Here is a 15,977-nt window from a genome sequence, read left to right as displayed (position 1 = left end):
CATCAGCTTTATTTAAAATTTAACATAGGTACACATTATTAAAATTTGTAAAGAGTCGTATTTTTTAAGTGTATGGAGTCGTTTAATTAAATAAAAAGATTCGAACTTTCATTTCAAAAAAATAAAAGTATACAAATTTCGATTGTAGCCATGAGGCGTAGATGATTATCAAGTAGAAAGATTTTGGGTTAAGCCTTCTATTTATACATTTTACATTTTGATAGAAAAAAAAAATAAAAGAAATTCAAAGAAATTAATGAAATTTAAAAGTCAAATAAATTGAAAATTCAGCGATGAAATTTGCGATGTCGCCACAAGTGTATTGGCAAATTGCCGTATTTCTTAAAAGTCCATTTTTCTTTTTTTTTTTTTTTTTTGACGGGAGGAAATCTTCAAAAGACACTTGGCAGTATTCGACACCAACCACCTCTTTATCAGGACCAATCTTGAGAGATCGACATCAGATTTTACTTTCTTAACTTTGTAAAATCACTTTGGGGGAAGTTTAAACTTTTAATACTTTCCCATGTTTTTTTAGACCATAAGCTCATGAGGCTTGGTTCTTCTTAATCTCCGAACATGGTTTCTTGTATTCAAGACGGACACCATTTCAGAATTGGTATGACTTTGCAGTCTCTGATTATGCGATACAGCGTATTTTTTAACAACTTCTGTAACCGTTTCTATTTGTAGGTCACGATGTAGATCGCTATTTCTTATGTACCAAGGTGCATTAACTATTCCACGAAGGACTTTGTTTTGGAATTTTTGGATGATTTCGGTATTTGTTTTCTTTGTACAGCCCCATAATTGGATACCATAGGTTCAAACAGGCTTTAGTACTTGATTATACAGCATTATTTTGTTTTGGGTTGATAAATCAGAGTTGTTACCAAGTAACCAGTACATTTTTCTATATTTCAAGTTTAGTTCTTCTCTTTTCTTTTTGATGTGCTCTTTCCAAGGTATTTGGCTGTATTGGCGTAAGGTACAGCTTGATTATTAATGAATATTGGAATATTGTTTATCTTTTTATTTGTAAAGTTTATATGTGAAGATTTTGTTTCATTGAGTTTGATACGCCATTTTTCGGTCCAATCTCTGACTGTGTCGACGGCATATTGCAGCTTTACTGCTCCCCTAGAGACACATTTGTCGGGTACCAAAATTGCGGTATCATCTGCAAAAGTAGCCATTATGGTGTGATTCCCAACTGGGATATCCCTTGTGTATAGTAAATACAGGGTAGGACCTAGGACACTTCCTTGTGGTACACCGGCTTCTATTTTCTTCAATTCCGAATATTCTTGATCGTACCTTACTCTAAACAATCGGTCTGAGATGTACGATTTTATTATTTCATAGTACTGTCTGGGAAGATCCCTTTGCAGTTTGTACTCAAGTCCCTCATGCCAAACCTTGTCAAAGGCTTGAGCACCATCTAAGAAAATAGCTGAACATACTTGTTTTTCTTCTAATGCTTTTTCTATTACATCCGTTATTCTATGAACTTGGTCTATCGTGGAATGTTTATTTCTAAAGCCAAACTGATGATTTGGGATTAACCTTCTTTCTTCTATAATTTTGATAAGTCTCTTCAGAAGCAGTTTTTCAAAAACTTTTGTAATAATTGGTATAAGCGATATTGGTCTGTAAGACGTCACTTCTGTAGGTGGCTTACCTTGCTTGGGTATGACAATAACTTCAGCAATTTTCCAATGGTGTGGGACATACCGTTGCTTAAGGCATGCATTTATTATATATTGGAGTTTTATGAAGGCTTTCAAAGGCATTTCTTTCATAACCTGAGCAGTAATTAGATCGTAACCTGGTGATTTTTTATTTGATAGTTGATGTAAACACATACTTTTTATTTCTTGGTATTTCACTTTCATCTATCTTATCAACTAACTGTAAGCTATTTTCAGCCGCGTTTGTTGGGTATGGCTTAAAAACATTCGCAAGATGCTCCGCAAAAAGGTTAGCTTTTTCTTTTGGGTTACCGATCCATTTCCCATCTTGAGATTTCAAGGGAGAGTTTAGTAACTGCGGTCTTTTCAGGCGCTTGGCTGCTTTCCATAGCGAAAAATCGGTTGAAGCATCAGTCGTTAAATTCTTTAGGAATGTACTGAGTGAATCATTTTTGAATTTATAAATTTGTTTTTTAAGATTGTTGCTTATACGGTTAAACGTTGTTTTATCATCTGGAAATCTAGTATTTTGCCGTTTTCTTCGAGCTCTTCTTTTCTCTATTATCAACTCTCTTATCTCTAAAGGATATTTTATTTCATTTTGTCTTCTATTAGAAAATGTTGGAGTACTTTCTTCAGCGGCCTGTTGCACATCAGCAATAAATTGTTCCACTTCATGGTCAATTTGCTCGATTGTATCCATGGGAGATCTTAAATTTATAAAACTTAAAAGCCTTTCTCTAAAATCACTCCAGTTTGTTTTCTTATTTACAAGCTTTGGATTACTTTTTTCTATTACTTCCGATTCACTTAGTGTTAGAATCACTGGAGTATGATCTGATGACAAGTCATAATTACCTTCGACACTAATGTGATTTCGTTTGATTCCTTTAGCTACGAAAAAGTCAATAAGGTCTGATATTTTGTTTAAAATTTTTGAAGTGCCGAATTTTTAAAAGGCCATTTTGAAATATTTATGGAAAAAATTTTGAAGGAATTGAAAACTAATTGTGCTACTTTTCGGGGTGCATTACAGAAGTGAGCATTTTACAATCATACTTACATAAGTTCTAAAGTGAAAGTTTAAAAGTAAAGTGATTTTACTAACTAAAATACTATTGAAAACTTAAAAAATGTGTTAAGAACTTTATTTCGAATTCCAAACAACCAAAAATTCAATCTGCAGTCGAATCAATCTGCATTGAAAAAAATTTGCTACTTTTCCGGAAGATTCGATCTTTTCAAATCTCTTTTTGAGACGTATTCACATACATTTTCACACACACTACAATATACAATTGCAAAACGTCAAACCAAACTATTATTTGAGACAAAACAAAATTTAATGAGCCAGAGCCTTTATTGGATAAAAATCGTTTTAAACTAAAATACAAAAATATAGAAATTTAAAACATGAAATCATTTCAAAATAGCAAAAAATATTTTGTTTGATCTGTCACTAGGACACACATAAATTTACAAAAAAAAAATAACTACTAATTGAATTTCCTAAATAGCCAAAATGTATCGAATTTTAGTAGTTTGTGGCTCATAATATATCAACCGAACCGAGTGAACCGATTTTTTTTTTTGTATTGGAAAAGTTTTACACATTACAGGGCTAAGATTTGAAAATAAATGCTAGTTATATTACATATATATTTCTTCTGTGCGTTTGTATGTGACCCTACTCCTCTTAAACGACTGAATAGATTTTTTTGCAATTTTTTGTGTGATAAGATCCATCTGAGACAGGTTTTGTTTTATAATTGGACCCGATAGATTGCGCTGTTGTCAAGTTATAGGCAAATTCAATATTTGGTGTCGAATGACTGGACAGATTTTTGTGAAATTTTGTATATGAGAAGGTTCATTCTGGACAGGTTTTGTTTTATAGTTGGACGATAGGTGGCGCTGTTGTCAAGTTATAGGCAAATTCCATATTGGGGGTCGAATGACTGGACATATTTTTGTGTGTTATAAGGTTCATTCGAAAAAGATTTGTTTCATAATTGGACCCGGTGGGTGGCGCTTTTCTCAAATAGTAGGCATATAAAAGGCAGTTTTAAAGTAACAGTTTAAAAGTAAACTTATTTTACGAACAAAAATACTTCTGAAAACATACAAAAATGTGTTAAGAACCATATTTCGAATTCTAAACAACCAAAAATTCAATTTGCATTCGAATATTTTTCCTTAAACGAATTCCATTGAAAAAAATTTTAACAATTGCAAAACGTCAAACCAAACTATAATTTGGGACAAAACAAAAATGTAATCAACCAGAGCCGTTTTTTTTTAATTTGTGAATTATATAACCTTTATTGGATAAAAATAAAAAAATATAAAACATGAAATCGTTTTAAAATAGTTTTTTTGATCTGTCACTAGTACACATAAGGTTAAAAAAACAATTGCTAATTGTTGTAACTCCATAGGATTTGTTTAGGATATGTTCTTATACCTTAATATTAATTAATTATTAATTAATAAATACATAAATACGTTCTGTCTCCGACACTCTTTCTCATTTTTATAAATGATCTTCTGTCTGAAACTTCTAATCCACTCAACTGTTTTGCTGATGATAGTACTCTTAGTTTTTCATATTCGTTTCCTGATTCTCGCCCATGTTCTTCGGATGTGGATCTCGAACGGCTTAATATGATTAACTCATTAAATTCTGATCTTGATAGCATTGTCGAATGGGGAATAAAAAATCGCGTAGAATTTAATGCGTCAAAAACACAATGCTGTTTACTTTCATTAAAGCGAAACCTTCCTCCCATGCCACTTTCCATGAGTGGTACTTGCATCGAGGAAACCGACCACCTTTCAGTCCTCGGTATGTGCATTACAAACCACCTCCTGTGGAATGAACACATATTTGACACCGCTAAATCCGCTGCTAAATGTTTAGGTTTCCTCCGAAGATGCAAGAAATTTTTCTCCCCGTCTGATCTAGCAGTTATTTATAAGGCATATATCCGTCCAAAGCTCGAATATAACTCCCACATATGGGCAGGTGCACCAATAACGTCGTTGAGTTTCTTGGATAGAATACAAAATAGAGCTATAAAAATGATAGGTGATAGATCAATAACTGATACAATTACGTCTCTCGAGCACCGGCGTAACGTCTCATGCCTCACGTTGTTCTATCGTTATTTTTATAAGCAATGCTCAGAAGAAATAGCTAGTTGCATTCCTCCCCTTAAACAGTTCAACCGTAGCACTCGCGCTTCCAGGAATGCTCATCAGTTTACCCTCGAGTCCAATTTCGGACGTACCGTCAAATACAGAGATTCTTTCTTCAGCCGCACTACGCGAATGTGGAACGCATTACCTGCCTCTGTTTTTCCATCCCATTTCAAAACTCAAGACTTCAAAACTAATGTACATCGGTATCTCCTTTCAAACCCCTCCCTATTTTCCTAATGCTCGTACTGTGTTCATCATATTAAGGGTAGATTAATCCCTTTAGTGCGCGCTCATTATAAAAAAAAAAAAAAAAAAAATATTAATAAAATTTCGAAAGCATTCGAATAAATATTTATAATAGCTGTCAAACAAATGTTTGCCATTGTTAATATTTTATTAAGATTGTGCTCCACATATCAAGTTGTGACCCGATTTTTTTTATTGGTTAACACATTACAGTGCCAAAAATTGAAAATAAATACTAGAAAAGGCGGAACGAAGTCCGTCGGGTCAGCTAATATTATGTATATTGTTTAACCATATTGCTCTTATGCTCCGTAGCTTTGGATTAAAAAATACCATAAACTTCAAAAGTGCTCTACAACTTTTATTATGAGGAAAAATTATGTTATCATAGGGACAGAGAAAAATTACAAAAACTGAAAAAATACAAATACAATGATATAATCTCAAAATTATTGTCTTCATAAAAAAACAGTGTATGCACAAGAAAAAGATATTTATATTTCCTACAACTTTGATCAGATAACTTATTCGGTCATACCAATAATTCAGGTGATATAGACCAACAAATTTGCGTTTAACAAAATGGCAGAATTCACCAGGGGTGGCGATAGCGTACTGAAACTAGGACTTAAGATTTCCTAATACCCTTCTTTCAGATTTGTAATAAGCAGTCTTCCTATACAGGGTGATTCAGGATGATTGTGCCAAAAAGCTAGATCGTGTAGGTTGGGTGGAGACAAGAAAAAAATCGTATGGGAAAGGGTCTATTCCCCTCGTTTAGCCGGGAGGGGCATTTACAAAAAAAATAAACTTAATTTGGAAAAAAAATATTAAAAATCAACGGTTACACCTGCAATAACGTGCTTTACATTTTTGTAAAGCCAAAAACCTCGTTTTTTATTAAAATTTTTAAATAAAGACATTTAATTTTTTTTTTCTAATTCTCAGGTTTTCAGGTGTTATCAATGAAAAAAGTTGATCAATTCAGCGCTAATCCAATACTATGTCACTTTGTTGTACCCTCATTCAAGTCTGAATGTTAAAAAAATAATAGACTAAAGGTTAATGATTCATAAATTCATTAATCAACAGTTCAGACACGTAAAAACAAATAAAATGCACGACTGGGTTGCACGTACTTGCTCTTGCAGTTCAAAACACTTGTGTTAGTTTACTTGTAGATTTTAAGAGCTGCCTCTAAATAAATTTTAAAGAAATTTCGTTGATGTAAAATGAAAAAAAAATGATTTTTGTTATTTGACTTTTTTGAGAAAAACTAAAAATGCAGTTTTATTGCAATTGTTTTGAATACTAATTCTGCAAATTTTAATCAAAATCGTTTGAGCAGTTTTCGAGTGATTAGCTATAACTTGAAAAATATGTATGGGAGGTACACTTTTTAATCGAGATATAAAAAAAACTACTTTCAGAATTCTATAAAAATCATCTGTACCAAATTTGAAGAAAATCCGTCCACCCGTTAAGACGCACAGACGTACAGGCGTAAAGACGCACGGACGGAATTGTGAGACCCACTTTTTCGGACTGACTTCACCATCATCGTAATGTTGGTTATCATCGTATTGTTGGTTTTGATAAAAACCTCAAATTTTTTTTCGACACGAAACCAATACTTGCCCTATAGAAATAAAGAGGAATTAAATTATTCCTTATTTCGTGACCTTCTTTATTAAAATAATTTGATCTTCTTCATCGGCTATATGTCCGATTTGAATATTATTATAGTTAATCTAGTTCATTGTCGAGGTTTCAAATGTAAATACACTCTTCTTCAGGACTAAAATATTAAAATAATTATAAAAAATGATGATATATTTATAATATATACTTATAGTAAACGTTTCTTTTCTCAAGTTCTTTGTTAAGGTTCTCAATAGGTTTTTTGCTTTTAGATTTTTATAGATCGCTCAAAAATTTAAAAAATTGAATATAAATAAAATCTTTTAATTGTTTGATAAGAAATTCAAAAAATTTTCTTATCAAAGGAGACTGGGCGCTTTTGTATGGGACGTGGCCCATCGGTGTAACACATTGTGACATACGTCAAATGAAAGGTCTCGATGAGTGTATTATTTGTTTATATTGGCAAAAGTCTGTATCTCGTGCAGGGAATGTGCAGTGATGCATTTTATGCTCAAAAATGTATGTAATAAAATTCAGAAAAGTATACATTTTGACTTGATGCTCGATTAAATTGATTCAAAAACATAACATAACTGTGTTGGAAGTTCAATTGGGCTAATCCATCACCAGTTTTCACCAATGACGCAATGCATTTTTCGGTTTCTAGAGCACTTTTGTATGGGACGTGGCTCATTGGTGTAACACATTGAGACAAACATCAGATGAAAGATCTCAATGAGCGCATTTGTTCTTTGTATGGACAAAAGTCTATACTTCGTGCAGAAAAAGTGCTTTGGTGCATTTTATGTTCAAAGATAAATGTAACACATTGAAAATTACATACATCAAATGAAAGTTACTGATATTTCTTTGAATAGACAATAAACTCTATCTCGTGCAAGGTGCAGTGGTGCATTTTATGTTCAAAAATGTATTCAAGGTTATTTTAAATGTTTGCGTTTTTAGAACAAAAAAAGTGGAGAAACGACTAAATCCATGTCGTATGGTTTGTGGTTTAAATTCATAATACCTACCAACATTTTATGATTACTCATAAAATGTTGGTAGGTATTATGAATTTAATTTAATATGTAACTTGTAGTTTGAGTTGCATTTTTGAAAAATTAGTCACAACCTTCGTATATTTAAATTATTTTAAAACCAACAAGGTAGTTTCGCACACGACTTCAAAGTACAGAAGATCATATACTTACTCAAACATTTTTTGTTATTGCATTTCAATCTATAAAAAACGATAAATGCATTTTTTTTTTAAATTAAAGCAGTTGATGGATTAGTCCAACAGAACACCGTTATTATTATGTCTTTGAATCTAGTCAATAGAGCATCTAAACAAATGAGCCACGTCCCATACAAAAGTGTTCTAAAAAACGAAAAATGCATTGCGTCATGGGTGAAAACTGGTGATGGAATAGCCCAATTGAACTTCCAACACAGTTTTGTAATGTTTTTGAAACAATTTTATCGAACGTCTAGTCAAAATGTATACTTTTATGAATTTTATTACATACATTTTTGAAAATAAAATGCACCAATGCACTTTCCCTACACGAGATACAGACTTGTGCCCATACAAAAAAATAATACACTCATCGAGACCTTTCATTTGATGTATGTCTCAATGTGTTACACCGATGTGCCAAAATGCCCACTCTCCACAGTGGGTCCCACCATAGGTCAAAAATAAAAAAAGTAAATGTCAATTTTTTAAAATCCAATGATTAAACAACGTTCTACAATGTCCCATCGAACCAAAACCAAAAAAAATTTGACGGTTACCCTTTTTTTCATTTCTTAATAGCCATTCAAAGTCGGTATATAAAAAAAGGTACAGTTTTTTAATCGCTGCAGTTATAAGGTGTGAACTTGCGATAGTGATAGCGGGTGTTATAAATTGTGAACAGTATTAAATTGTTATGAATATTAAACGAGAAGGTTAATACTTTCTAAAAATATAAATTATATTGTTAAATAACATTAAGGCTAATTGTAATGGGGCTCGTTAGCGAAGCAATTTTAACTATTTTTATTTAGCTCAATTTTCATTAAATTAGAGATTTAGTTGGTTTGCCTTCGAGTGCCCTCTACAATTTAAGTTCTCAAATGAAGAATACCGTCCTACCTTTCGAAATAATAGCGCCGTTTTTTCCCCTTTTTTCCCCTTTTCGAGTAATACGAGTTTAAATGACGATGGACGGAGAAAAAAAAATTAAAACGTAAAACTTAAAAAATTCCTTTTTGGCACTATTATTTTTATAAAAAACTGAACTAGAGGGTAAGGGTAAAGTGCTCGACTGACAGGCAGGTCCATTTCCGGCATTAACCATTTTTTTTATATTTTCAAAAAAAAAAAATTTTTTTACCTTTTTTTATTTTTCTTCAAAATAACCAAAATTTTAAAAAACTGACTTGATGCATTTTTTTGCAATAATAAATCATATAAAATGATAATACAGGTGTTTCATTTAAAAAAAAATGGTCATTATATTTTTGACCGCACTTTGTATGGGAGGTGACCCACTGTGCTCTCCTTTAAATGAAATTAAGTTGATTATAAAATTCAGCTTAAGAAATATGTACATATGTAATTCCTTTCGATAAACTGACTATAAATACTACTAAGCCCTTCACAATCCGATTTCCTATTTACAGTATTGTCTTTATCTAAAATATGTTGTGAAGAGATCGCATCAGCGATCCCTTAATTAATTGCCTCAACCCTCAAAACAATTAATAGAACATTCAACCTGCTTCGATATTTAATATCCGAATTCCCATCGTATTACGTTTAATGATCAACTATAGCTATATATACATAAATACTCATAAAGTTCAACTGGCATCTTCAGTGCACGAGCTATATAATATGACACCAAATATACATACAACAACACTTTTAGTGATTGAAGAAAAACAAACAAGGGTTGCTGACTTATGTTAGTAAAATATGCATCATAAGCAAGCCAGCCCACTTGAACACTTGTGCATGGCTATTATGCTGATGCTGCATTTTATGGGAATTCTTATAGAATATCGAAGTATGGTTGAATATCAATATAGGCATTAATTTATTGTCAAATTTTTGTATAAAAGAGAAAAATAAAAATATAACAACTCACTTCTAATTCTACGCTCCAACATTGCGTTTCCTTTATAAAGCAACTCGCTGGGGGCAAAGCAATTTTGTCGTAGATATCATTAGTAATATAGACGCCCTATAGAGCTACTCGCTTTTGGGTAAAGGTTAAGGTAATTGCTAAAGAATCTAGCTCAACATACTCTAAGCGTTTCCAGCAGCAAGACAATACATGGCGATCTTGCCAGTCCATACTTTGAGACTGAGACCGAAGGAATTTTCCAGATTAGAAAACTAATATAATTTAAAAATAGTATATTTTGCAATAGTTAAATAAGCCGAAGGTACGAGAAACTTAAAGGATATCCCAACTAATTCAATTTGATGTTTTGTTTGACCTTTAGTCCAAAATAATGCGTTTCGCCCAGGCACAACAGTTGGGCTCATCAGTAAGATGCTGTTGTACCCTTCTTATACGAAAAATTTTTAGTTGATGATTACCAACACATATTATATTTTGCAGTGAAAACTCACTGTAAACTATATTATTTTAGGGGAATTTGATTAAATTCGTGCACCTAAATAGAATATTGCCCGTGGTCTGGCAAATATTAAGAAGAAGAAGGAAACGTAAACAAGAATTTGTTTTTGTTTTATGGACTTTATGAAATTAATTCAATTTGATGTTTTGTTTGACCTTTAGTCCAAAATAATGCGTTTCGCCCAGGCACAACAGTTGGGCTCATCAGTAAGATGCTGTTGTACCCTTCTTATACGCAAAATTTTTAGTTGATGATTACCAACACATATTATATTTTGCAGTGAAAACTCACTGTAAACTATATTATTTTAGGGGAATTTGATTAAATGCGTGCACCTAAATAGAATATTGCCCGTGGTCTGGCAAATATTAAGAAGAAGAAGGAAACGTAAACAAGAATTTGTTTTTGTTTTATGGACTTTATGAAATTAATTCAATTTGATGTTTTGTTTGACCTTTAGTCCAAAATAATGAGTTTCGCCCAGGCACAACAGTTGGGCTCATCAGTAAGATGCTGTTGTACCCTTCTTTTTATTTTGGACTAAAGGTCAAACAAAACATCAAATTGAATTAATTTCATAAAGTCCATAAAACAAAAACAAATTCTTGTTTACGTTTCCTTCTTCTTCTGGATATCCCAACTCACATACTCGAAATTTTTGAAGGCGGAGTCTTAATTGTTATTTGCGATGACGAAGACTTAAATTTGCCGTCTCCTTTATCAATATCAAGAGAAGATGAAAAAAATTTCAAAATTTTTTTAAAAATCCAAAAATTATTTTTTTGAAAATTTAATTTTTGGTTAATATTTAAATTATATAAATGCTACTTCACAAAAAGTTTCCTTGAAATCGAATAAGAAGTTTCGGAGATATTCGAATTTGAAAAAAAAACGGTTCTATGGCAGGTACCGTTAATAATGATTTTCAAAAAAAAATTTTTTTCATTGAAATATAGACCTTAGCTTAAAACTAACATTTGAATTTTTTAAACAAAATCGTTACAGCCATTTTCGAGATATTTCAATTTTACTTATATCGGTATATGACAAGTACCGTTATTTTTGGTCCAAAAAAATTAATTCCAAAAACCCCTCTGGAGAGTCGCTAAATAACGCTACATACCAAGTTTGACATTAATCGGTCCATAAGTTTAGGCTGTAGCTCCTTATACAGACAGACAGACAGACAGACAGACTGACAGACAGACAGACAGACAGACAGACAGACGGACTTCCGGGACCCATTTTTTTGGCATTGTCTACCATCGTAATGTCATGGAAAAATGCTATCTCAACTTTTTTTTTTGTACGAATGCATAACTTGATATATAGTACCTATATCGCAAGTAAAAAACCAAATGAGTTTTAAACTAAATAGTTTGACAAAGTGTGAGTTATAGATAGATAGATACCATTAGCTTAAAATCAAGTTTGCAGCTTTGAAAGACCGGTGCTGATACTTCGGTGCTCGACAAATCGCGAATTTTTCGGACTTTTTAAGTTTATAACTTTCAAAATGTAAATCGTGCATATTGTTTTGAAAATGTGTCTGAAAACCAGTTAAAGATGACAAATTTTGGTACAATTTGAGCGTAACCATAGCTCTGTAGGTTCAAAACTCCTTAAAAAAAATCACTCCAAAACTAGAATACTCTTGGGCCAAAGACTTCAACCATGAGACCGGTGTCAAATCAAACCTGAAGGCTTCTGCATATAATTTTAAATCATAGGAGTGGTTATAGAGATATTGCCGTGTTAAGTTCATATTAAGAATGCATTTTCTAGCAGAAGCATTAGACCTGTTTGATTATTTGGTATCAAATAGAAGGTAATTTCATTACTAATTGTGTAGTGATCACAAATTATGAATTAGTCTTGGGAGACAGTCCAATAATGAAATAATTTAATTTGAAAAATAACAGTTTTGTTTCTTATATATTTAATCTAGAGCATCGGTTCTCAACCAGTGGTCCGCGGACCCCTGGGGGTCCGCGTCAGCTTTTCCATAAAGCATCAGAAAAACGTGTTAAGCATTATTCTAATGTGACGCTCAACAAACTTTGTTCTTTTTATCTTTTTAACTAATTTCCTCGTATTGCATTTTCTTACCCCTCTCAATAATAGATACATATATGAATCTAATTTTAATTAATAAAGGATCACGAAAGGCTTTTCTAAACATGGGCTTGCTGCCTACTGACATAATGACATGCTAAATTCAATGATTTTTTTAAATATATTTTCCCACCGCTAGGGGTCGCGCATTTCAATACAAAAATGTATGTTTTCTTGCATTGTATTAAAAAAAAAAAAATGTTTCACTTCAGAGTTGGTACTAAAAAGAATTATATAAAATATATTAAGGAAGTAAACCAAAGTTTTAAACTGAAAAATAATAATTAAAAAATACTTTTACTCCGTAAGCCCTGACCTATCGTTTGTTTTTTAGGCTCATTTTTTCAGGTTTTGATTTCAATAAGGAATAACTAATGGAGGCTTTTTAGAGAAGAATAAATTAATGAAAAACAAAAAATGCCAAAGTCATTAAATAAAAAAAAAAACAAAAACAAAATGCAAGTATATGTGTTTTATAAGCCAATTTGTTTTTTTAATTTTTAAATATTCAAAGCGAATGCGTGACCGCGACCCTTAGCGGTCATTTTAAAAATTAAAAAAAATCTTTTTATACTTTTTTTTAAAATTTTAAAAATTAAAAAAAATCTTTTTATACTTTTTTGGATCAAATACAACTTTTGCGGGGGTATGTTTTTTTTCTATTTTTCAATTTATTTTTTTCAACATTCAATGTCGCTCCGGCCCAATGGGCAGGATTCACAGTCAGCAACAGTGTATAATTGTTAATTTAATGATTCTTACACATAATAATAGCCGTGTTGTATTGGTACTCAGTATTTTACTGAGTAAAGATTTAATGCTGTTTTTTGTGCTACAGCAAACGACTACTTTTATTTATAATTAACAATAATCCTTTATTGTTTAAGGGTAAAAAATGTACGTTTATAAATGTATGTTTAGAAAAAAAAATTATCTGTAAACCAACAAATAAAAAACTTTTGTTAATCCTTAGCAATGATTTGTTGTTGTTTCCCGTGCAAAATTTTACTAAGCTAAGTACTGAGTTACCAATAAAACACGGCTAATAAATTATATTTATTGTTGAAAGGGGTCCGCAAACTGACAATTTTTTTGTTAGGGGCCCGCATACTCTGCAAGGTTGAGAACCGTTGATCTAGAGTGTTGCTTACAACTAAATAAATTGGTTACTCTTTAACAGCTGATTTGTACATTATTTGAATATTAATAAAAGTGTGTACCTTCCACCATTTCAAAGTAAGGCTTGGTTTTCAAGTTAAATCAGAAATGCCGTTTTATCAGAAATGCACCAATGGATTTAACTGCACCACTTTTAGCTGGAGTATTCTTTAATGCTAAGGAATCATAATCACCAATAAAAACTCTTGAACGAATTTGTTCCATTCAAAAGGGTTTATTCAATAGACTGAAATAAGAGCATCTAAGTTACATAAAACTTTGAAAAATTATGTTCTGTTTTTTTTTCAATTTTTTTTTTGACAATTTTGATTTTGTGAACTAATTAAATTGTGCCATAAAATGGATTTATTTAAAATTCTAATAAAAGACAAGGTTTTGGCTTTACAAAAAGGTATAGCATGTAATTGTAGGTTTAACCGGTGATTTTAAATAAATTTTTTTCCAAAATAAGTTTAAATGCCCAAATTTTTTAACGAGGGAGAAATAACCCCCCTTTCTATACGATTTTTTTCTTGTCTCGAACAGACCTACACGCTTTAGCTTTTTGGCACACTCCTCCTAAATAACCCTGTATTTTTTTTACTAACTCTCCTGTACTATTATCGTTTTACGAATTTGTACAAATAAGTTCATTTTGATGTTTTCAAACAATTAATTTAATTTATTTTTAATTCCGATAGAAAATGAAATCTCATAAGATATCGTGGGCACAACGCCAAAACCACGAATCTGCAAAATTGTAGTTTTGAGAAAAACGGCTTCAAAGTTTTTGGAAATTCATGCAATCTTATGGGAACTCGTCCTACGGAAATTGATATTTAAGGCTTTTAGGCAGCAGATGGATTATTGGGTTCGAAGCAGTGGATAGAGGGACCGATAACAAGTAAAATGACGCATTAAAGTGAAAATGTCCAAAAATGCAGATTCGTGGTTTTGGCTTTGTGCCGACGATATGTAATTTTCGTGGGTTTCTGCTTTTCGAATATAATAATAATCAAAGCTTGCAAGCGATATTTTTGGTTGAGAAAATTTCAAAGGCTACAAATTCAGTGACAAGGAAAACGTAACTCGTCGCCGTAAGGCATTGAAAGGGCATGCGTAATTGCGTACTACTAGAGTGCGATTCACTTCGAAACATGAGTCCCGAGCTGGTACAAAGAGAGAGAGAGAAGAGTCATCATCACGCTTTGTTGCAGCAATCAAGACATTTGAAATCCGTGTTGAGCACAGCTGTTTGATAGTCTGTCCCATATTCACTCCCTACATATCCGCTCAAATATATCGGTTATGTTCAAAATTGTACCGATACGACTTCAAGATAACAGTTTTGTTGACACATAGTATTTCTAGATGATGGTTCACCTTTGACAATGTCGCAACGCGTTATACGTTAGGATTTTCAGCGCCAAACACTAAAAGTGTCTGTTGTCAACAAAAAGAAACGAAATTTTTTGAAAAACGTTTATACAGAATTTGTCGATGTTTTTTATGTAGACTTCCATTGAAAAATCAACTTTCAACTGGACGCCACTTGTGGAAATATATGAGATAATAATCAATATTTTAAATTCACTGTATCAACAAAAATTTTGTCCTATCTTTCTCTTTATTCTAACAAATATCGTGCAATTTGCATGAAAAGGTTCCAATAAAACCACGATGTGTGCAACTAATCAAAAGAGTTGGTGACACAAACACAAATTTATGGTTTTCTGCTACCGCTCAAAGACATTTTTTATATCATTTTTATATACATATTTTTGGTTGAATTGTGAATTGAGAGCCTCTACTAGAGACATTCACAAAAACAGCACAATTTTTTAATGCAGGCAGATTCGTACAAAAAATTATTAAATAGAAACAAATTCTAAAGTTATTTGCCTTTGATTTTCACGTGATTTTATTCTTAATTATTCATTATATTTGCAAGCGGAATAAAATATATTTTGCATTCTTTTCAAAAAATATCAATTTATAAAATGAATAACATCAATTTTCGTGATTTTTGTTTTGCTTAAATGTGGAAATGGAGCAATTAACACATCTATCTATTTTTATATATAGATAAAATAATTAAATTAAACTTTAACTGTTGTTATTTTGAACATGATTAATTTTGTTAGAGTATAGAATTTGTAGCTTAGGGTTTTTTTTTTGGTACAAAAATCAATTTATTTTTTGATTAAGATCTGTCAAAAAACTGATTTTGACAATTTTTGCATTCGTTTGGCCAAAAAATTGATTTATTTTTTGATCTTTAGA

At 31.7% G+C, this 15,977-nt stretch overlaps 1 protein-coding gene across 6 annotated transcripts in view; it reads left to right on the top strand.

The window, feature by feature from the left end:
* Positions 1–15,977, top strand: part of LOC129906641 (uncharacterized) — a 215,412-nt gene that overhangs the window by 59,195 nt on the left and 140,240 nt on the right. The gene's annotated exons all lie outside the window — the stretch shown is intronic.

This window comes from Episyrphus balteatus, chromosome 1 (genome assembly GCF_945859705.1).
Source record: "Episyrphus balteatus chromosome 1, idEpiBalt1.1, whole genome shotgun sequence".
Taxonomy (NCBI): Eukaryota; Metazoa; Arthropoda; class Insecta; order Diptera; family Syrphidae; genus Episyrphus; species Episyrphus balteatus.
Note: the sequence above shows the minus strand (reverse complement) of the source record. Positions and strands in the feature narration are given on the sequence as shown.